Source organism: Peromyscus californicus, unplaced genomic scaffold (genome assembly GCF_007827085.1).
Source record: "Peromyscus californicus insignis strain IS unplaced genomic scaffold, ASM782708v3 Scaffold_19__1_contigs__length_69161282, whole genome shotgun sequence".
In the NCBI taxonomy this organism is placed as follows: domain Eukaryota; kingdom Metazoa; phylum Chordata; class Mammalia; order Rodentia; family Cricetidae; genus Peromyscus; species Peromyscus californicus.
In genome coordinates this window covers 2,137,845-2,159,064 of record NW_026294491.1, presented here as the reverse complement: position 1 = coordinate 2,159,064, position 21,220 = coordinate 2,137,845, and the positions used below count along the sequence as shown (strand labels likewise).

The window sequence follows — 21,220 nt, the reverse complement described above, 5'->3', positions numbered from 1 at the left end:
TGTATAAGAAAGCAGGATGAGCAAACCATGAGGAACAAGCCAGTAAGCAGCACCCTCCATGGCCTCTGCTTCAGTTCCCACCTCCAGGATCTTGCCACAAGGTCCTGCCCTGAATCCCTTAAATGATGGACTGAGATGTGGAAGTGTAAGATGAAAAAAACCCTTTCTCTACCAGGTTCATTTTGATTATCACAGCAATATATAACTAAGACTGAGGGGCACATGGGTCTCACTCTGCTCCCTGCAGGCACCACCCTCTCCTCAGATCAACCCATCCCTCCTTTTCCTGGACCAGCACCCATGAGGCAGCTCACAAGCACCTGTACAGCTCCAGGGCATCAGATGCTCTCTTCTGACCTCCTAGGGCAGCAGGCACCATGTGTTGTACATACCTACATGCAGGAAAATACATACATAAAGTAAAATACATCTTTTTTTTTTTTTAGAAAAAGCTTAAAGGTGTTATTTTATTGTTATATCAAAACTGATGGTCCATGAACATTTGAAGACTTTAAGTATAACAGTGTTGTGGCCATGTCGCGAGACCCCCAAACAACACCACCACAGAGCCGATATCTGATGCAAAACACACAAGAGTTTATTGATAACAAGCCCGGGCTTGGTCCGTGTCTAACATCCAACACAGTGGGTGGAGGAGGACGGCCCTAAGCTCTCAGGGTGAGGGGTTTTTTAAAGGGAAAATACACAAACAGGGTGGTACGAGTCTTGGTGTCATATGATTTGAGCGAGGGTGTGTAACCTTTGAATTTATTGGTTGGGGGTTACAGTTATCATTTTTGGGCAGATCTGGACAAATCCCGGGCTTTGTCCTTGAGCTGCCATGGGGGCTGGCTGGCCTGGCACGAACTGACTATGGGGGCTGACTCAGTGGCCCAGACTCTGTCCTTGAGCTGCCATGGAGGCTGGCTGGCCTGGCATTTTCACATTGAACCATTCATGTAGCTCTAAGTTGGTGAGGGGTCCCAGACAGTAAACACCTGGCTGAACCTTGAGCAGTCAGAGTACGTACAGAAAGGGCGCTACTGCAAGGACTATGTCTTTTGTTCACGGCCCTCCCAGAAACTGCTTGCTCAAGTCTCAAGAAACTGAACTGGAGGCCTGATCTCTGAGAGAAGACTGACAGCCTGTTATGATGTCAGCCTGGTTCCTTCAACAGCTCTTGTGCAGTGCCATGAAGTTTATGTTTCCCCATAAATTTCAACCAAATGATGGTTAAATGTGAAAGTAGATGGGAGAGTGCTGTGATCTTCAAACAAAATGGACAAAAGAGGACGTGGGAAAATATGAAGTGTAAAAAAATGCATTCTTCTTGCTCTGTTGTCTTGTTTTGCAAAATAGTTATTTCTCAGACAAAATATTGTTTCTGTTAACACACAATAAGATAGTTATTTAAAGCGGGCAGGGGTAGGGCACGCCTTTAATCCCAGCATTCAGGAGGCAGAGGCAGGAGGATCTCTTGAGCTCCAGGCCAGCCTGGTCTACAGAGTGAGTTCCGGGACAGCCAGGACTACACGGGGAAACCCTTTCTCCAAAAACAAAAAGAAACAAACAACAACAACAAAAAAGATAATTATTTAAAAATTAATTTGGAATGACTGGAGAGTTGGCTGTGTGGTTCAGAGCACCTGTCCTGTAGAGGACCTGGGCTCAGTTCTCAGCACCCACATGGTGGTTCACAACCACACAAAACTCCAGGGGATCTGACATCTCTTCTGACCTTCAAGGGCTCCAGGCATGCATTCTGCTCTCCTCATGTGCAAGCCTGGCACACTGGACAGTGAGGGTGAGAAGAGTGTCCCAGTGCTCAGCACTTTTCAGTCTGAGGGGACAACAGTGGATGTGTGTCACCTCTGCCACCACATTTCAGGACCCCGTCTGCAAGGACTCCAACAGGCTGGTGTCCTGTGAGGTTTTCAAGTAAAACCAGGAGCCTCTGAAGTCCATGTGAGGCACATGTGTACTCTGTACAATGGTAATGAACATGGAGGGCAGACAGCAGCCCAATGTAGGACACAGCATGGACTCACTGTCATAGAAAAGACAGGCTCAGTGTTTTGTCCTATCCATGGCTTCCTTGAGCTCCTAGGTCAGCATTACTGTGCTGTGGGATCAGAGGCTGAGGCAGACTGAGTTTCTTTGTAGCTAGAGTCAAGAAACATGACTGATGACAAGGTCATGGTTGCCCAGTGGGAATTTCACACAGGACTCTCTGAAGGCATCCGTGAGGGAGATCATGTTGCATCTTGTATGTGACGACTCTGGAGTGACAGTGATTGGTCCGAAGCCCACTGCTGGGGACTGGGATGGTGCAGGCTGCTGTGCCAGTGTGAGCATCAAGGCCAAGTGTGAGGAGAGTGATCTGAAGTACACAGAAGGAGGCTGTTGGAAAACTAAGCCAGTGGCACCAGCTCCACATTGTCACCAGGGCCTGAGGGTGTCCAGACAGTGCCCGACAAACAACCGATTCCATGAAGCCCACATATGTCAGGTCTCACAGTGAAAAGCTGTCTCATAAAACAAAGAGAGCCAGGCCTGGTGGTGCACGCCTTTAATCCCAACACTCAAGAGGCAGAGGCAGAGAGATCTCTGAGTTGGAGGCCAGCCTAGTCTACAGATTAAGTTCCAGGACAGGCAGGGCTACACAGAGAAACCCTGTCTTGACAAACCAAATGAAACAGAACATAGATGCCATGGTTTGAAAGAAAATGGCCCCCAAAGGGAGTGGCACTGTTTGGAGGTGTGGCCTTGTTGGCAGAAGTGTGTTATTGTGAGGGCAGGCTGTGAGGTCTCTTTTTCTCAAGCTTCCCCCATGTGACAGTCAGTCACTTTCCTGTTTCCTGCAAGATGTAGGACTAACAGCTCCAGCACTATGTCTGCCAACATGCTGCCATGCTCCCATTCATGATCATAATGGACTGAACCTCTGAAACTGTAAGCGAGCATCCCTTAGTTAAATACTTTCTTTATAAGAAATATATGGTCATGGTGTCTCTTCACAGCAACAGTAAACCCTAAGTAAGACATTAGATTAAAGTATTTGGGTTAATTTGTTATAAGAACTAGTTAGAAACAGGCCTAAGCTATAGGGTGAGCTTCCATAATAAATAATAAGTATCCATGTTGTGATTTGACAGCAGGGACAGAGAAAGTCTCACTATAAATGATGCTCAACCTCCAGGCACATATTTCTACATAAGACCTGAGACAGCTTTAAAAAAGTTTCCAAACATACAAAAATGGAGTCAAACACGGCTCCTTAGTCCTGCAGCCTCTCACATGGTACAGAAATGCATCTCGTGGACACTACATGCAGGCTTGAGCCACCAGTGAACCATGAGCTAAGCTACTCAATGGTTTAAGGTTTTGCTCATGCAGACAGAAAAGGTTACAGATACACAGTAAAGCAGGTTCAGACAGACAAAACCTCTAAACAGGTTACAGTGTGTTTAACAGTATGCTTAAGTTTAAGAAAAATAAAGAAAAGAATACAGTCATAAAAAAATAAGCAGTTTTAAAAAATAGTCTTTAAAGAAAGAAGTAATAAAAAAGAATAAATCTTGAAAAGATGGGAAATATTATAACACAAGGAGTTATATGGTACTTGTTAATTTTGATTTTTTTGAATGCTAATGAACAAACTACAGCTGCTGAGAGACACTGGACTGTGGAAGGCACTCCTGAATTAAACCAACCTATATACCTTAGGAATGCCTTAACTTAGACATCTATAACAATCAAACTTATGGTCATGGTAGGTATGCTTTCAAGGTCATACAGAGATAGGTTTTAGATAGATAGTGATCTTCAAACACTTCAAAGACCTACAGAATATGACATTTAAAATGTTATAATAACATAACGCTTTTCATGATGAGACACATCTGCTCCTGGCAGAACAAATTTACTTCAGAGAAGATGATGGGTATCGAAGAAACTCCATGTAGAGTTTGCTTTCAAGGTGGCAAGAGCTGTAGGATAATGCTCTGGTACACTGTAAAGATTTGTTAATTGATTGGTTTGATTAAATGCTGATTGGCCAGCAGCCAGGCAGTAAGTATAAGCAGGGTGGGCTGACTAGGAGAATTCTGGGAAGAGGAAGGGTGGAGTCAAGGACTCACCAGCCAGATGCAGAAGAAGCAAGATGAGAATGTTGTACTGAGAAAAGGTGCCAAGCCACATGGCTAAATATAGATAAGAATTATGGGTTAATTTAAATGTAAGAGCTAGTTAGAACTAAGCCTGATCTATTGGCCAAGAATTCATAAGTAATATTAAGCCCCTACGTCAATTATTTGAAAGCAGCTGCCTGGTATTTGAGTTGTTGGCTGGACACAGAAACTTCCACCTAGAGCAAGAACAGCCATTTGGGCAAGAAACTGCTCTTGTCTTAACTACTGACAGTGTGCTGTACAAACTGGACAAGCAGGACACAAAGGAAAAGATTGTTGAACTTTGCCAAGACAAGGTGGACAGTCCTTCAAAAATTCCTGCTTCACAGAAAAGTCTGTCAGATAATCTGGGCCTGCAGGCTGAAGATGGATGTCCTAGCATTACAGAAGAACCCTGGGGTGACTGACCAGGCAGCCAGATGTCTCTGTCATTTCATAGTTTTGGAAGTTGCTTGCTCAGCACTTCCTGTTTACTCAGGTGATATTATATCCTTCTCAGGTCTCTGATGGAGTTGAAGACTAGATAGTTATAGTTACAGTTTCCCTTAGTCATGATAGAAAGTAAATTAGGTACAAAAGTTTGGATTCATCAAGAGAGGACAGATAATGGAATGTTTTCATATAAATTTGCCAAATATCAATGGAACGGACATTGTAAGTGTATTTCTTACTTGGTAATTGGTCTTACTGTATGCATATTCCATCCTTAGAGTTAAAATCTTTCCTCTTCATTTAGACAAAAGGGGGGAATGTTGTGCAATAATCTTTTCATACACTGTGAAGAAACGTCACTTTCATTTGTTTAATAAAAAGCTGAACAGCCAATAGCTAGGCAGGATTTCCAGGTACAGAGGACTCTGGGAAGAAGGGTAGAGTCACCAGGAGACGTTGAGGAAGCATAACATATAGGAGAAGCTAGAGACACAGAGCAAGCAGCATTCATGGGCTTTACAAGGTAAAAGTAACCAAGCCAGGAAAAGGAATGTAGATTAAAACATATGAGTGAATTTAAGTTATAAGAATTAATTAGAAACAAGCCTAAGCTATCAAGTGAGCTTTCATAATTAATAAGTCTCCATGTCTGGTTTGGGAGCAGGCTGGCGGGACAGAGAAAGACTAGCTACAATCTTCACTCACACTTTATGAGCCGATGAGATGAGGGAGATGAATGTCACAGGCCTGTGGAGCCCTGGGTCTGATAACAGTTGGCTTCTGAGTTTCTCAGGCCTGTGCACTGTGGACACCGGGCAGAGGTAATTCTCATGGCAGAGGTACACACTGGGGATTTGAGGTTTCATCCCTGTTGAGTAGTGCGGAGAAAAATTAATTAGTCTTTTTTGTTTCTGTGGATTTTGACTTGATGTCTTCAAATCCCAGCCACACATAACTGAAGTAGAAAGTGAAAGCAGAGGTGAGTAGGGACTCCAGCACGGAGAGTCACATAACACAGGGACAAAAGCGCTTGACCAGAGCTGTGAAAACTCCAGTCACCTCCCGATGACGGTGTCCACGGCAGCCCCGCACCCTCACCAGGACTCCGACAGCACCTGTTTTCTGAACATTCATTTTAAGTGCTGTGTGTGTTTTCCCTGGACACTTCGTGCTCTTAGGTTTCATCCTGACTAACCTGAGGAGCAGTTGTCCTTAGGCGGCTCAGAGACACCACGACAAACAGCGCTCCGTCCCGCAGCACAGGGTTCAGCAAAGTCTCAGTCCCCAGGCGGTGAGGTCTGGGGTGGGAGCCCAGGGCTGGGGATCCCCAGGTCCCCAGTTTCACTTCTCCAGCTCCTGACCTGGGTCGGGTCCTTCTGCCCGGACACTGATGACGAGTGTCCTGTTCTCACCCCCATTGGGTGCCGAGATCCCGGAGAACCAATCAGCGTCGCCGCGGTCACGGGTTATAAAGTCCACGCAGCCCGCGGAACTCAGACGCCCCAGATCCGAGATGGGTGCGATGGCTCCGCGCACGCTGCTCCTGCTGCTGGCGGCCGTCCTGGCCCCGACCCGGACCCGCGCGGGTGAGTGCGGGGTCGGGAGGGAAACGACCCTGCGGGGAGGGCGGGGGCGGCCCTGGGGAAGCCGCGTCCCCGTCGCCCGGCCAGACCCTCCCGCCCTTCTCCACCGCGTCCCGAGCCCCGCGCCCTGCGCCCCTCCCGGCCCGCGCACCCGCCCGGGGTCCGGGAGGAGGGTCGGGGTCTCACCGCGCGCCGCCCCCAGGCTCGCACTCGCTGCGGTATTTCTCCACCATCGTGTCCCCGCCCGGCCTCGGGGAGCCCCGGTACGTGGAAGTCGGCTACGTGGACGACACGCAGTTCGTGCGCTTCGACAGCGACGCGGAGACCCCGAGGATGGAGCCGCGGGCGCCGTGGATGGAGCGGGAGGGGCCGGAGTATTGGGAGAGGGAGACAGGGAACGTCAAGATCACCGAGCAGACTTTCCGAGGGAACCTGAAGACCGCGCTCGGCTACTACAACCAGAGCGAGGGCGGTGAGTGACGCCGGTCGGAGGTCACGACCCCTCCACGTCCCTACGTACGGGCCGGAGTCGCCCCGGGTCCCGGGTCCGAGGTTCGGGAGGAGAGTCGGGGACCGGAACCGGTTTCCCTTTCGGTTTAGAGGAGTCCGCGGGTGGGCGGGGCCGGGGCGGTGCTGGCCGCGCGTGGGCGGGGCTGACCGCGGGTGGGCGGAGCTGACCGCGGGGTCCCCGCAGGCTCTCACACCTTCCAGTGGATGTACGGCTGTCACGTGGGGTCGGACGGGCGCCTCCTCCGCGGGTACAGTCAGTACGCCTACGACGGCCGCGATTACATCTCCCTGAACGACGACCTGACGACGTGGACGGCGGCGGACACGGCGGCGCAGATCACCCGGCGCAAGTGGGAGCAGACTGGTGAGGCAGAGAGATACAGGGCCTACCTGGAGGGCGCGTGCGTGGAGTGGCTGCGCAGATAACTGGAGATCGGGAAGGACACGCTGCAGCGCACAGGTGCAGGGCCGCGGGCAGCTCCTCCCTCTGCCTCGGGCTGGGCTCAGTCCTGAGGAAGAAGAAACCTCCTCAGCTGGGGTCATGCCCCTGTCTCAGGGCAGACAGTGTCCCTGGGTCTCCTGATCCAGCATGGCAGGGGCCGCACTGACCCCCAGGCTCAGCCTTCTCCCTGGACAGTTGCAAATCTGTGTCAGGAGGAGGGAGAGGAGATCCCGACATCACCACAGTGGCTCCTGCAGTCTGCAGCCGCTGTCAGCCATGGCCTCTCCCAGGCCGGGGTCTCTGCCCACACCAGGGTCTGTGGAAACTGAGTCCTGTCATCTGAGTGTGTCAGCCTTACACGACAGGACAGGGAGTCTCCTTTACCTGATGGGAGACATGGACGCCCCTACCCTAGGCTGGTTCCATAGTTTCTAGAACTTTCCCAAGAGTACATTCTCCCAAATCCCTGTGGCTGAGGTTTGCATCCCTCACACACCCCTATTCCGTCTATTCCTAGAATAGTCACATGTGCACTTATGAGGTGCCCTGAGTGATTACTAAATTGTGGAAATTTCTCTCCCCGCCACTCTCTCCCTGATATTATTTTGCTTTTAGTCAGTAGTTCTTCCTCACTGGGATAGTATTCTCCCTCCTCTTCTATTATCATTTGTTTCAGTCTCCAGGAGCCAGGGGAACTGCTAATCTGGATAATTAGACAAGTCAGTGTTTCCTTTAAACTAGAAAGGTTCCTGTGAGACTGTTTTCTGCCATATTAACATCCAGAGCCCTCCTGCTCTCCCTCAGCCCCAACAAGTCACAGTGTTGTCCCAGTGGATTAGGAATTGAACTTCCTCAGAGACAGCGTCTTCTGCAGCTCCAGGACAGGAGTGACAGGGAAGATCCACACACCCCTGTGAGCATCGCTGTGTCCCAGGAAGTGCTGCACTGGGCTCCACAGCACACTTCCAGGGGTCCTGGTGACAATGCCTTGTATCTTGTCTCCAGAGGCAGGAGTTGGGGAGTCATTTTCTCTGACTGAGTGTCAGAGGTTCTCCACATTTCTGCTGCACACTTTGGTGATGGCTGTTCACTTGGACAGACAGTTATGCTGGTCAGCAAGATGGCCACAGTGCTTGTGCCTCAATGGTGGCAGCAGGAGTTGGTGGCACCCTTCATGGAGCCCTTGTACCTGATTTCTTATTTTGATATGAATTAATAACATAAATTAATTATTTTCCATTCCTTCATTCTTTTACTACCTAACTAACGCTGTAGAACATCACATGAGGAAGACCATGCTGACCTGCTGGCTTTGTGGATTCCCTCTTAGTTACTGAGTCCCCCCAGGAAAATGTGCAGCTCTGTGATGAGGGGACCAGCTCTACCTGAGGTCACTAGTGTGATGACAGAATTGTCCAAACAGACACAGTTTAGTGTCATCATTGGTTTAACTTTGTCTTTGCAGATTTCACTTTATCTTGTTAAGTGAGGGATTTTTTTTGTTGTTGTTTTTGTTTTTGTTTTTCAAGACAGGGTTTCTCTGTGTAGCTTTGAGCCTTTCCTGGATCTTGCTCTGTAGACCAGGCTGGCCTCGAACTCACAGAGATCTGCCTGCCTCTGCCTCCCGAGTGCTGGGATTAAATCGTGCGCCACCACCGCCCGGCTAAGTGAGGGATTTCTTAAATCTTCTACACAGATCCCCCAAAGGCACATGTGACCCATCATCCTGGCCCTGAAGGGAAAGTCACCCTGAGGTGCTGGGCCCTGGGCTTCTACCCTGCCTTCATCACCCTGACCTGGCAGAGGGAGGAGGAGGAACAGACTTAGGACATGGAGCTGGTGGAGATCAGACCTTCTGGGGATGGAACCTTCCAGATTTGGGCAGCTGTGGTGGTGCCTTCTGGGGAGGAGCAGAATTACACATGCCATGTGCACCATGAGGGCCTGCCTGAGCCTCTCACCCTGAGATGGGGTAAGGAGGGTGTGGGTACAGAGCTGGGGTCAGGGGAAGCTGAAACCTTCTGCAGACCATGAGGTCATGGCCAAGAGCTGGGGTCATGACCTCCACTTTCCCTTCCTCCCCCTTACCTTCCCAGAACCACCTCAGTCCACTGTCCCCATCACTGTCCCCATTGTGGCAATCATTGTTGTTCTGCTTCTCCTTGGAGCTGTGGCCGTTGTTGCTGTGGTGGCTGTTGTGAGGAAGAGGAGGAGAAACACAGGTAGGAAAGGGCAGGTCTGGTTCTCTCTCAGCCCCTTTTAGAAGTGTGCTCTGCCTCATTAATGGGAAACATCCACACCCCTCATTGCTCCTGTCTCTGACCTGGGTCTGCTGTCAGTTCTGGAACCTTCCTAGGGTCAGGTCTTCCCTGATCTCTCACAGCTTTTCTTCTCACAGGTGGAAAAGGAGGGAACTATGCTCTGGCTCCAGGTAAGTGTGGGGAGCAAGATTGTCCCTGAGGTCCTTGGAATGAAGCTGGAGTATTTAGGGAGCTCAGTCAACTCATAATACCTCCTCCAGTGAAATCTTCTAGAGGCCATGTTTTCACCTTCCTGTGACTATATATAATTTTACCCTAGGCAGGGACAGTGCCCAGAGCTCTGATGTATCTCTCCCAGACTGTAAAGGTGACACTCTGGGGACTGATTTGGGGAGGGGCAAAGTGGACATGATTGGGGTTCAGGGACTCCCAGAATCCCCTCTGAGTGAGTGGTGGGTTGTTGGGATTTTGTCTTCACAGTGATTGTTCATGACTCTTGTTTGTAGCGTGAAGACAGCTGCCCGGCCTGACAGAGTGACAGAGATGTGCTCAGGTCTCTCCTGTGACGTCCTGAGCCCCTCAGTTCACTCTCAGCAACAATGTCTGATGTTCCCTGTGACCCTGTGGGCTCCATGTGAAGAACTGAGGAGCCCGGCCACCCCTGTACACCAGGACCCTGTCCCTGCTGCCCTGTTCCCTTCCACAGCCAAACTTCCTGGTTCAGCAGACAGGAGGGTACATTCCATCCTGTCATCTCCATGCTGTCCTGAGCTGCAGCCCCTGACTCCCCACTGAAAATAAGAATCTGAATGTAAACTTGGTTGTTCATGTCCTTGATCTGACAGGTGGATTGGCGGGTAAATTAAATGATAGAAATACTTAGAGCTTGTGGAGGAAATAAATGGCAGCATGGAGAACCTTCCAGAATCTGTGTTCATTGTGCTGTGTGTACCTGGTGGCCAAGATGAGGCTGTGGGAGCTGAGTGTGAACGGGACTGTGCCCAGGTGGAGCTCAGTCCATTGCTGGCTGTGACATGGTCACTCCTCAGCTCTGTCACCTGGCTCTGTTCTCTTCATCACTTGAACCACATGCTGAGAGTCTGTGATCACAGGGACACTGGAATGACAGAGCCTTGTCCTGTCCCCAGGACTGTGAGCAGCCAGGGCAGCTGTGACAGGTCAGCCTGGGCTCTGATTTGGCCATGGCTCTTCACCCCGTCTTCTCTGTTTTGTCTTTTTAGTTTGTATGGAGGACTAGGCCTGTTCTTGTTCCTGTGAGTGGTCCCTGTCTCATTATCCTTTGGGCTCCCTGAGTGATAGCATTAAGATGTGTCTGTCCATCCTTGTCTCCCAAGGTCCAACTCAGGAGACTGTGGACTGAGGAGATGAACTTCAGTCCCCTAGGTCCTGCCTCCTTTCAGGCCCCTCCCTAGAGGTTCTCTCCTTCTTTCCCATCTTTCAGAATCTAACCCAGGTTGTAGGATGGGCAGAGAGGAGGGATCCACAGGGTCTCATCTCAGTCTGTCCTGATGGATCTATGTTTTCCCCAAGGTCCCCTCCCCCTCCCTGGCTCTGGGAATCCTGGTGCTGCCCCCAGTGGTGACTCAGGGATTTGCAGGCTGAGTCTATTGTAGAACTAAGTTTATTTAAAAGGAATGTTTGCCTTCTTGTGGGTGGGAGTGGGTGTTGGGTTGGGAGGAGGAGGCAGGGTGGGTGGGCGGAGAGAAGAGGAGGTTTAACTGAGACAAGACTCACCCTGGGTGTGGATGGCTCCATCCCATACCATAGCAAGGGTCTTGGAGAGAATAAAGAGGAAAAAGCGGGCTGTGTACTAACATCCCCTACTGCAGACTCAGTGTGACCAGCCCCCTCCTGCTGCTAGCCTCCCCACCATGACGGACTGTATCCCCTCGAACCATAAGCCAGGATAAAACCTCCTCCCTAAGTGGCTTCCTGTCTGGCATTACATCACAGTAATGGGAAAGCAACTGTATCAGTTACTAACCTGCTGCTGTGATAAACATCACGTCCAGGACAACTCACAGAAGGAAGGGTTTGTCTGGGGCTTAGGGTTCCAGAGTTAAGAGTCCATCACCATCGCGGCAGGGAAGTGTTGCAGCAAGTGACAGCCTGGCAGCAGGGACAGCTGAGGACTCACATCTCCAACCACACCCCCCAGTGACACAATCCTCCAAGGCCACACCTCCCAAGCCTCCCCAAACAGCACCAGCTGGGAACTGAGTATTCAAATGACCAAGATGTAGGGGTCATCTCACTCAAAAGACCACAGTGACTAACACACAGTGACACCCAAGCTCTCGTGCAAATACGGGATCTTCCAGGCAGCAGCTGGCTGACACTCCTGCAGCTGGGACCTGGACAAGAAGGCGGGGTTCTCCAGAGCCACCCAAAGCAACGCTGCTGCATGTGAGGCCAGGAAATGCCTTTTCTAATGTCAGGGTGGCCGGATCTCCTGTGTGCCAAACCCAGGAATGCAGGGAACCTTCAAAAGGAAAAGTCCAAGCCCACTGGTCTCCAAGGGGACCATCGAGACGGCTCAGGGGGTGAAGGGACTTGCCCCCAAGCTTCATGACCTGAGTTCGACCCACGGAAGGCACATGAAGGGAAGAACCAACTCCCAGAAGTTATCCTCTGGGTCTCACACAGGCATCATGACACACGCATCCCCTCACATAATCAGTAAATCAATGTAACGAAAATCAAAAGAGGAAACAAGATTTCATGTTAAAGAACACAGAAACACAAATAATACATTGTGTCTAGTTTTCCTCCAGTCTTTCCAATGGGTGGATTTGCCTGTGTCCAAAACCCACATTGTGAGGAGAAACTGTCAGAGGGATTTAAGGTCAAGCCATGCAAAGAAAGTCAAGGAAAAATTTAAACTATTTTATGTATGTATAACATTACTGTAGGTGTATGGTGTGCAAATGAGGTGAGCCGTGGTGTGTGTGTGTGTGTTTGTGGGTGAGTGTCAGAAGACAACTTTAGGGAGCCAGTTCTCTCTTTCCACTGTGGGTTCTGGGGACTGAACTCACATGGTCAGACTTGGTGGCAAGCCCCTGTACCCACGGAGTCATCTCACTGCCCAGCCTGTGTGCCACCACCCTAGTTTTGGAGGTGTTGAGGAATCGAACCCAGGACCTGGGGTGTACAAGGTGGGCACTCTATTTACCCCCCAATGTGGCTCAGTAAATGTGTGGAAAAATCTCAAAGGACAAGGTTTTGTGGTTATTTCAAAGGCTCATAATAAAAATGTGGGCCAGGCGGTGGTGGCACACGCCTTTAATCCCAGCACTCGGGAGGCAGAGCCAGGCGGATCTCTGTGAGTTCGAGGCCAGCCTGGGCTACCAAGTGAGTTCCAGGAAAGGCGCAAAGCTACACAGAGAAACCCTGTCTCGAGAAACCCTGTCTCGAAAAACCAAAAAAAAAAAAAAAATTGGAATAAAGATGTAACCAGAGGGACTGGAGAGATAGCTTAGAGGTTAAGAGCACTGGTTGCTCTTCCAGAGGTCCTCAGTTCAATTCCCAGCAACAACAGGGTGGCTCATAGCCATCTACAGCGAGATCTGGTGTCCTCTTCTGGCCTCCTTGGGTACTGCAGTCACGTGCTGCACAGACATGCAAGCAGGCAAAGGGTCCATAAGGGTCCCATGGGGTTACATACTTGAAATCTTTAGTCACTAGGGAGCGGGCATCTTTGAAAGGATGAGAAGGATTAGAGATGTGGCCTTCTTGGAAGAAGTGTGTCACTGTGGCTGGACTTTGAGGTTTCAAAAGCCCATGTCAGCCCAGTCTAACTCTTTCAGCTGCCTTTCCATCAGGATGTAGCCCTCAGCTGGGCGCTGGTGGCGCATGCCTTTAATCCCAGCACTCCAGAGGCAGAGGCAGGCAGATCTCTGTGAGTTCCAGGCCAGACTGATCTACATACAGAGTGAATTCCAGGACAGCCAGGACTTTTTCACAGAGAAACCTTTTCTCGGGGGGTGGGGGGTGGGGGGGGTGGGGGATGGGGGGATGTAGGCCTCAGGTTCTGCACCAGGCCTGCATGTGTGCTGCCATGCTCCCCATGATGATAATGGACTAAGCCTCCAAAACTGGAAGCAAACCCTATTTAAATGCTTTATTTTATAAGAGTTGCCTTGGCCATGGTGTCTCTGCACAGCTGTAGACCAGTGACTAAGATACATCTTATCATTGCTTATTCTGTCCTCTACATCCCCTTCCATACAGAAGCCACCTCACCTAGAAGTGGGATGGACCCTAACGCTAAGTAAGACCAGACCCAAGGCCCCATCCCTGTCCTCCCCGATGTCACTCTCAGAACAGACCAGCCCCACAGGTCAGCCCTGAATGCTGTCCCAGCTGTGCAGGCCATTGGTGTCTCTTTGTGCAGGACCTGAAGTTTATGAACTCTGGGCAAGCAGGGAAATTGTGAATGTCCAAAGAGAGGAAGAATGCTCCTTCTGATTCTCTTTAATTATCTGTCTTTATCTTCCTTCCTTCCTTCCTTTCTTTTTCTTTTTCTTTCTTTCTTTCTTTCTTTTCTTTCTTTCTTTCTTTCTTTCTTTCTTTCTTCCTTCCTTCCTTCCTTCCTTCCTATCATATATCTATGATCTATCATCAGTTTATCATCCATCTATCTATCATCTAACTACATATCTATCAATCTCTATCCCTATCTCTCTCTACCTACCTGCTTATTTCTCCTCAGTCCCTCAGAAATCAGATTTGCTCATTCTGAAGGAAGAAAATTATCCCACTTCTCTCCCACATCTCCACTTTCCCTGTCTTTATCAGTCTCCTGTGATTATATCAGCAGCATCACCCATCAGGCAAGGGAGAGAAAGGTCCTCAGGACTGAGGGACAAGGATGGATTTGGGACCCACTGTGTCCCCTTCTCTGCAGTCCAGCTATCCTAACAGTGGGTCCTCCCCCCAGGAGGGTGTTTCTGATGCTCCGGTAGGGGAGGGGCTCATACCTCCCCAAAACTCCTCCCCAAACTCCTCCAGGCAATCCTCAGTCCCCGTGACCCGGCAGTGGGAGGTTGTGCTGTTTGGTTTTTGTTTGTTTTTTGTTTGTTTGTTTGTTTTTTTTGGTTTTTCGAGACAGGGTTTCTCTGTGTAGCTTTGCGCCTTTCCTGGAACTCACTTGGTAGCCCAAGCCGGCCTCGAACTCATAGAGATCCGCCTGGCTCTGCCTCCCGAGTGCTGGGATTAAAGGCGTGCGCCACCACCGCCCGGCGGTTTTTGTTTGTTTTGACATAAACCTAGACATATTTGGGGAGAAGAACCTCAATTGAAGAAATCCCTCCATCCATCTTGCCTTTAGGCAAGACTCTATGACAAATTTCTCTTTAATAATTAATATGGGACTGCCCAGCCGACTGTGGGCGGTGCCACAGCTAGGCAGTGGTCCTGGTTTGTATAAGAAAGCAGGATGAGCAAACCATGAGGAACAAGCCAGTAAGCAGCACCCTCCATGGCCTCTGCTTCAGTTCCCACCTCCAGGATCCTGCCACAAGGTCCTGCCCTGAATCCCTTAAATGATGGACTGAGATGTGGAAGTGTAAGATGAAATAAACCCTTTCTCTACCAGGTTCATTTTGATTATCACAGCAATATATAACTAAGACTGAGGGGCACATGGGCCTCACTCTGCTCCCTGCAGGCACCACCCTCTCCTCAGATCAACCCATCCCTCCTTTTCCTGGACCAGCACCCATGAGGCAGCTCACAAGCACCTGTACAGCTCCAGGGCATCAGATGCTCTCTTCTGACCTCCTAGGGCAGCAGGTACCATGTGTTGTACATACCTACATACAGGAAAACACATACATAAAGTAAAATACATCTTTTTTTTTTTTTAGAAAAAGCTTAAAGGTGTTATTTTATTGTTATATCAAAACTGATGGTCCATGAACATTTGAAGACTTTAAGTATAACAGTGTTGTGGCCATGTCGCAAGACCCCCAAACAATACCACCACAGAGCCGATATCTGATGCAAAACACACAAGAGTTTATTGATAACAAGCCCGGGCTTGGTCCGCGTCTAACATCCAACACAGTGAGTGGAGGAGGATGGCCCTAAGCTCTCAGGGTGAGGGGTTTTTTAAAGGGAAAATGCACAAACAGGGTGGTACGAGTCTTGGTGTCATATGATTTGAGCGAGGGTGTGTAACCTTTGAATTTATTGGTTGGGGGTTACAATTATCATTTTTGGGCAGATCTGGACAAATCCCGGGCTTTGTCCTTGAGCTGCCATGGGGGCTGGCTGGCCTTGCACGAACTGACTATGGGGGCTGACTCAGTGGCCCAGACTCTGTCCTTGAGCTGCCATGGAGGCTGGCTGGCCTGGCATTTTCACATTGAGCCATTCATGTAGCTCTAAGTTGGTGAGGGGTCCCAGACAGTAAACACCTGGCTGAACCTTGAGCAGTCAGAGTACGTACAGAAAGGGCGCTACTGCAAGGACTATGTCTTTTGTTCACGGCCCTCCCAGAAACTGCTTGCTCAAGTCTCAAGAAACTGAACTGGAGGCCTGATCTCTGAGAGAAGACTGACAGCCTGTTATGATGTCAGCCTGGTTCCTTCAACAGCTCTTGTGCAGTGCCATGAAGTTGATGTTTCTCCATAAACTTCAACCAAAATGATGGTTAAATGTGAAAGTAGACGGGAGAGTGCTGTGATCTTCAAACAAAATGGACAAAAGAGGATGTGGGAAAATATGAAGTGTAAAAAAATGCATTTTTCTTGCTCTGTTGTCTTGTTTTGCAAAATAGTTATTTCTCAGACAAAATATTGTTTCTGTTAACACACAATAAGATAGTTATTTAAAGCGGGCAGGGGTAGGGCACGCCTTTAATCCCAGCATTCAGGAGGCAGAGGCAGGAGGATCTCTTGAGCTCCAGGTCAGCCTGGTCTACAGAGTGAGTTCCGGGACAGCCAGGACTACACGGGGAAACCCTTTCTCCAAAAACAAAAACAAACAAACAACAACAACAAAAAAAGATAATTATTTAAAAATTAATTTGCGCCGGGCGGTGGTGGCGCACGCCTTTAATCCCAGCACTTGGGAGGCAGAGCCAGGCGGATCTCTGTGAGTTGGAGGCCAGCCTAGGCTACCAAGTGAGTTCCAGGAAAGGCGCAAAGCTACACAGAGAAACCCTGTCTCGAAAAACCAAAAAAAAAAAAATTAATTTGGAATGACTGGAGAGTCGGCTGTGTGGTTCAGAGCACCTGTCCCGTAGAGGACCTGGGCTCAGTTCTCAGCACCCACATGGTGGTTCACAACCACACAAAACTCCAGCTCCAGGGGATCTGACATCTCTTCTGACCTTCAAGGGCTCCAGGCATGCATTCTGCTCTCCTCATGTGCAAGCCTGGCACACCGGACGGTGAGGGTGAGAAGAGTGTCCCAGTGCTCAGCACTTTTCAGTCTGAGGGGACAACAGTGGATGTGTGTCACCTCTGCCACCACATTTCAGGACCCCGTCTGCAAGGACTCCAACAGGCTGGTGTCCTGTGAGGTTTTCAAGTAAAACCAGGAGCCTCTGAGGTCCATGTGAGGCACATGTGTACTCTGTACAAAGGTAATGAACATGGAGGGCAGACAGCAGCCCAATGTAGGACACAGCAGGGACTCACTGTCATAGAAAAGACAGGCTCAGTGTTTTGTCCTGTCCATGGCTTCCTTGAGCTCCTAGGTCAGCATTACTGTGCTATGGGATCTGAGGCTGAGGCAGACTAACTTTCTTTGTAGCTAGAGTCAAGAAACATGACTGATGACAAGGTCATGGTTGCCCCGTGGGAATTCCACACAGGACCCTCTGAAGGCATCCGTGTGGGAGATCATGTTCCATCTTGTATGTGACGACTCTAGCGTGACAGTGATTGGTCCGAAGCCCACTGCTGGGGACTGGGATGGTGCAGGCTGCTGTGCCAGTGTGAGCATCAAGGCCAAGTGTGAGGAGAGTGATCTGAAGTACACAGAAGGAGGCTGTTGGAAAACTAAGCCAGTGGCACCAGCTCCACAGTGGCACCAGGGCCTGAGGGTGTCCAGACAGTGCCCGACAAACAACCGATTCCATGAAGCCCACATATGTCAGGTCTCACAGTGAAAACCTGTCTCATAAAACAAAGAGAGCCAGGCCTGGTGGTGCACGCCTTTAATCCCAACACTCAAGAGGCAGAGGCAGAGAGATCTCTGAGTTGGAGGCCAGCCTAGTCTACAGATTAAGTTCCAGGACAGGCAGGGCTACACAGAGAAACCCTGTCTTGACAAACCAAATGAAACAGAACATAGATGCCATGGTTTGAAAGAAAATGGCCCCCAAAGGGAGTGGCACTGTTTGGAGGTGTGGCCCTGTTGGCAGAAGTGTGTTATTGTGAGGGCAGGCTGTGAGGTCTCTTTTTCTCAAGCTTCCCCCATGAGACAGTTGGTCACTTTCCTGTTGCCAGCAAGATGTAGGACTAACAGCTCCAGCACTATGTCTGCCAACATGCTGCCATGCTCCCATTCATGATCATAATGGACTGAACCTCTGAAACTGTAAGTGAGCATCCCTTAGTTAAATACTTTCTTTATAAGAAATATATGGTCATGGTGTCTCTTCACAGCAACAGTAAACCCTAAGTAAGACATTAGATTAAAGTATTTGGGTTAATTTGTTATAAGAACTAGTTAGAAACAAGCCTAAGCTATAGGGTGAGCATCCATAATAAATAATAAGTATCCATGTTGTGATTTGACAGCAGGGACAGAGAAAGTCTCACTATAAATGATGCTCAACCTCCAGGCACATATTTCTACATAAGATCTGAGACAGCTTTAAAAAAGTTTCCAAACATACAAAAATGGAGTCAAACACGGCTCCTTAGTCCTGCAGTCTCTCACATGGTACAGAAATGCATCTCGTGGACACTACATGCAGGCTTGAGCCACCAGTGAACCATGAGCTAAGCTACTCAATGGTTTAAGGTTTTGCTCATGCAGACAGAAAAGGTTACAGATACACAGTAAAGCAGGTTCAGACAGACAAAACCTCTTAACAGGTTACAGTGTGTTTATCAGTATGCTTAAGTTTAAGAAAAATAAAGAAAAGAATACAGTCACAAAAAAATAAGCAGTTTTAAAAAATAGTCTTTAAAGAGAGAAGTAATAAAAAAGAATAAATCTTGAAAAGATGGGAAATATTATAACACAAGGAGTTATATGGTACTTGTTAATTTTGATTTTTTTGAATGCTAATGAACTACAGCTGCTGAGAGACACTGGACTGTGGAAGGCACTCCTGAATTAAACCAACCTATATACCTTAGGAATGCCTTAACTTAGACATCTATAACAATCAAACTTATGGTCATGGTAGGTATGCTTTCAAGGTCATACAGAGATAGGTTTTAGATAGATAGTGATCTTCAAACACTTCAAAGACCTACAGAATATGACATTTAAAATGTTATAATAACATAACGCTTTTCATGATGAGACACATCTGCTCCTGGCAGAACAAATTTACTTCAGAGAAGATGATGGGTATCGAAGAAACTCCATGTAGAGTTTGCTTTCAAGGTGGCAAGAGCTGTAGGATAATGCTCTGGTACACTGTAAAGATTTGTTAATTGATTGGTTTGATTAAATGCTGATTGGCCAGCAGCCAGGCAGTAAGTATAAGCAGGGTGGGCTGATTAGGTGAATCTGGGAAGAGGAAGGGTGGAGTCAAGGACTCACCAGCCAGATGCAGAAGAAGCAAGATGAGAATGTTGTACTGAGAAAAGGGGCCAAGCCACATGGCTAAATATAGATAAGAATTATGGGTTAATTTAAATGTAAGAGCTAGTTAGAACTAAGCCTGATCTATTGGCCAAGAATTCATAAGTAATATTAAGCCCCTAAGTCAATTATTTGGGAAGCAGCTGCCTGGTATTTGAGTTGTTGGCTGGACACAGAAACTTCCACCTAGAGCAAGAACAGCCATTTGGGCAAGAAACTGCTCTTGTCTTAACTACTGACAGTGTGCTGTACAAACTGGACAAGCAGGACACAAAGGAAAAGATTGTTGAACTTTGCCAAGACAAGGCGGGACAGTCCTTCAAAAATTCCTGCTTCACAGAAAAGTCTGTCAGATAATCTGGGCCTGTAGGCTGAAGATGGATGTCCTAGCATTACAGAAGAACCCTGGGGTGACTGACCAGGCAGCCAGATGTCTCTGTCATTTCATAGTTTTGGAAGTTGCTTGCTCAGCACTTCCTGTTTACTCAGGTGATATTATATCCTTCTCAGGGCTTTGATGGAGTTGAAGACTAGATAGTTATAGTTACAGTTACAGTTTCCCTTAGTCATGATAGAAAGTAAATTAGGTACAAAGGTTTGGATTCATCAAGAGAGGATAGATAATGGAATGTTTTCATATAAATTTGCCAAATATCAATGGAACGGACATTGTAAATGTATTTCTTACTTGGTAATTGGTCTTACTGTATGCATATTCCATCCTTAGAGTTAAATCTTTCCTCTTCATTTAGACGAAATGGGGGAATGTTGTGAAATAATCTTTTCATACACTGTGAAGAAACGTCACTTTCATTCGTTTAATAAAAAGCTGAACAGAGCCGGGTGGTGGTGGCGCACGCCTTTAATCCCAGCACTCGGGAGGCAGAGCCAGGCGGATCTCTGTGAGTTCCAGGCCAGCCTGGGCTACCAAGTGAGTTCCAAGAAAGGCGCAAAGCTACACAGAGAAACCCTGTCTCGAAAAACCAAAAAAAAAAGCTGAACAGCCAATAGCTAGGCAGGATTTCCAGGCACAGAGGATTCTGGGAAGAAGGGCAGAGTCACCAGGAGACTTGAGGAAGCATAACATATAGGAGAAGCTAGAGATGCTAGAGATGCAGAGCAAGCAGCATTCATGGACCTTACAAGGTAAAGGTAACCAAGCCAGGAAAAGTTATGTAGATTAAAATATATGAGTGAATTTAAGTTATAAGAATTAATTAGAAACAAGCCTAAGCTATCAAGTGAGCTTTCATAATTAATAAGTCTCCATGTCTGGTTTGGGAGCAGGCTGGCGGGACAGAGAAAGACTAGCTACAACCTTCGCTCCCACTTTATGAACTAATGAGATGAGGGAGATGAATGTCACAGGCCTGTGGAGCCCTGGGTCTGAGAACAGTTGGCTCCTGAGTTCCTCAGGCCTGTGCAGGGTGGACACCGGGCAGAGGTAATTCTCATGGCAGAGGTACACACTGGGGATTAGAGGTTTCATCCCTGTTCAATAATGTGGAGAAAAATTAAGTTTATAAATCTTTCCTTTCTGTGGATTTTGACTTGGTATTTTCAAATCCCAGCCACACATAACAGAAGTAGAAAGTGAAAGCAGAGGTGAGTAGGGACTCCAGCACGGAGAGAGTCACAGATAACACAGTGTGTCAAAAGCCCTTGACCAGAGCTGTGAAAACTCCAGTCACCTCCCGATGACGGTGTCCACGGCAGCCCCGCACCGTCACCAGGACTCCGACAGCACCTGTTTCCTGAACATTCATTTCAAGTGCTGTGTGTGTTTTCCCTGGACACTTCGTGCTCTTAGGTTTCATCCTGACGAACCTGAGGAGACAGTTGTCCTTAGGCGGCTCAGAGACACCACGACAAACATCGCTCCGTCCCGCAGCACAGGGTTCAGCAAAATCTCAGTCCCCAGGCAGTGAGGTCTGGGGTGGGAGCCCAGGGCTGGGGATCCCCAGGTCCCCAGTTTCACTTCTCCAGCTCCTGACCTGGGTCGGGTCC

At 48.5% G+C, this 21,220-nt stretch overlaps 1 long non-coding RNA gene and 1 pseudogene across 1 annotated transcript; one reads left to right on the top strand and one right to left on the bottom strand.

The window, feature by feature from the left end:
* Positions 1–575: 575 nt before the first annotated feature.
* LOC128114287 (uncharacterized) lies at positions 576–21,206 on the bottom strand. Its single transcript, XR_008219739.1, has 2 exons — positions 21,041–21,206; positions 576–5,490 (listed from the first exon to the last, which is right to left on the bottom strand). It is a non-coding gene; the product is annotated as an uncharacterized LOC128114287 (long non-coding RNA).
* LOC128114283 (H-2 class I histocompatibility antigen, Q10 alpha chain-like) lies at positions 5,998–10,339 on the top strand (annotated as a pseudogene).
* Positions 21,207–21,220: the final 14 nt, after the last annotated feature.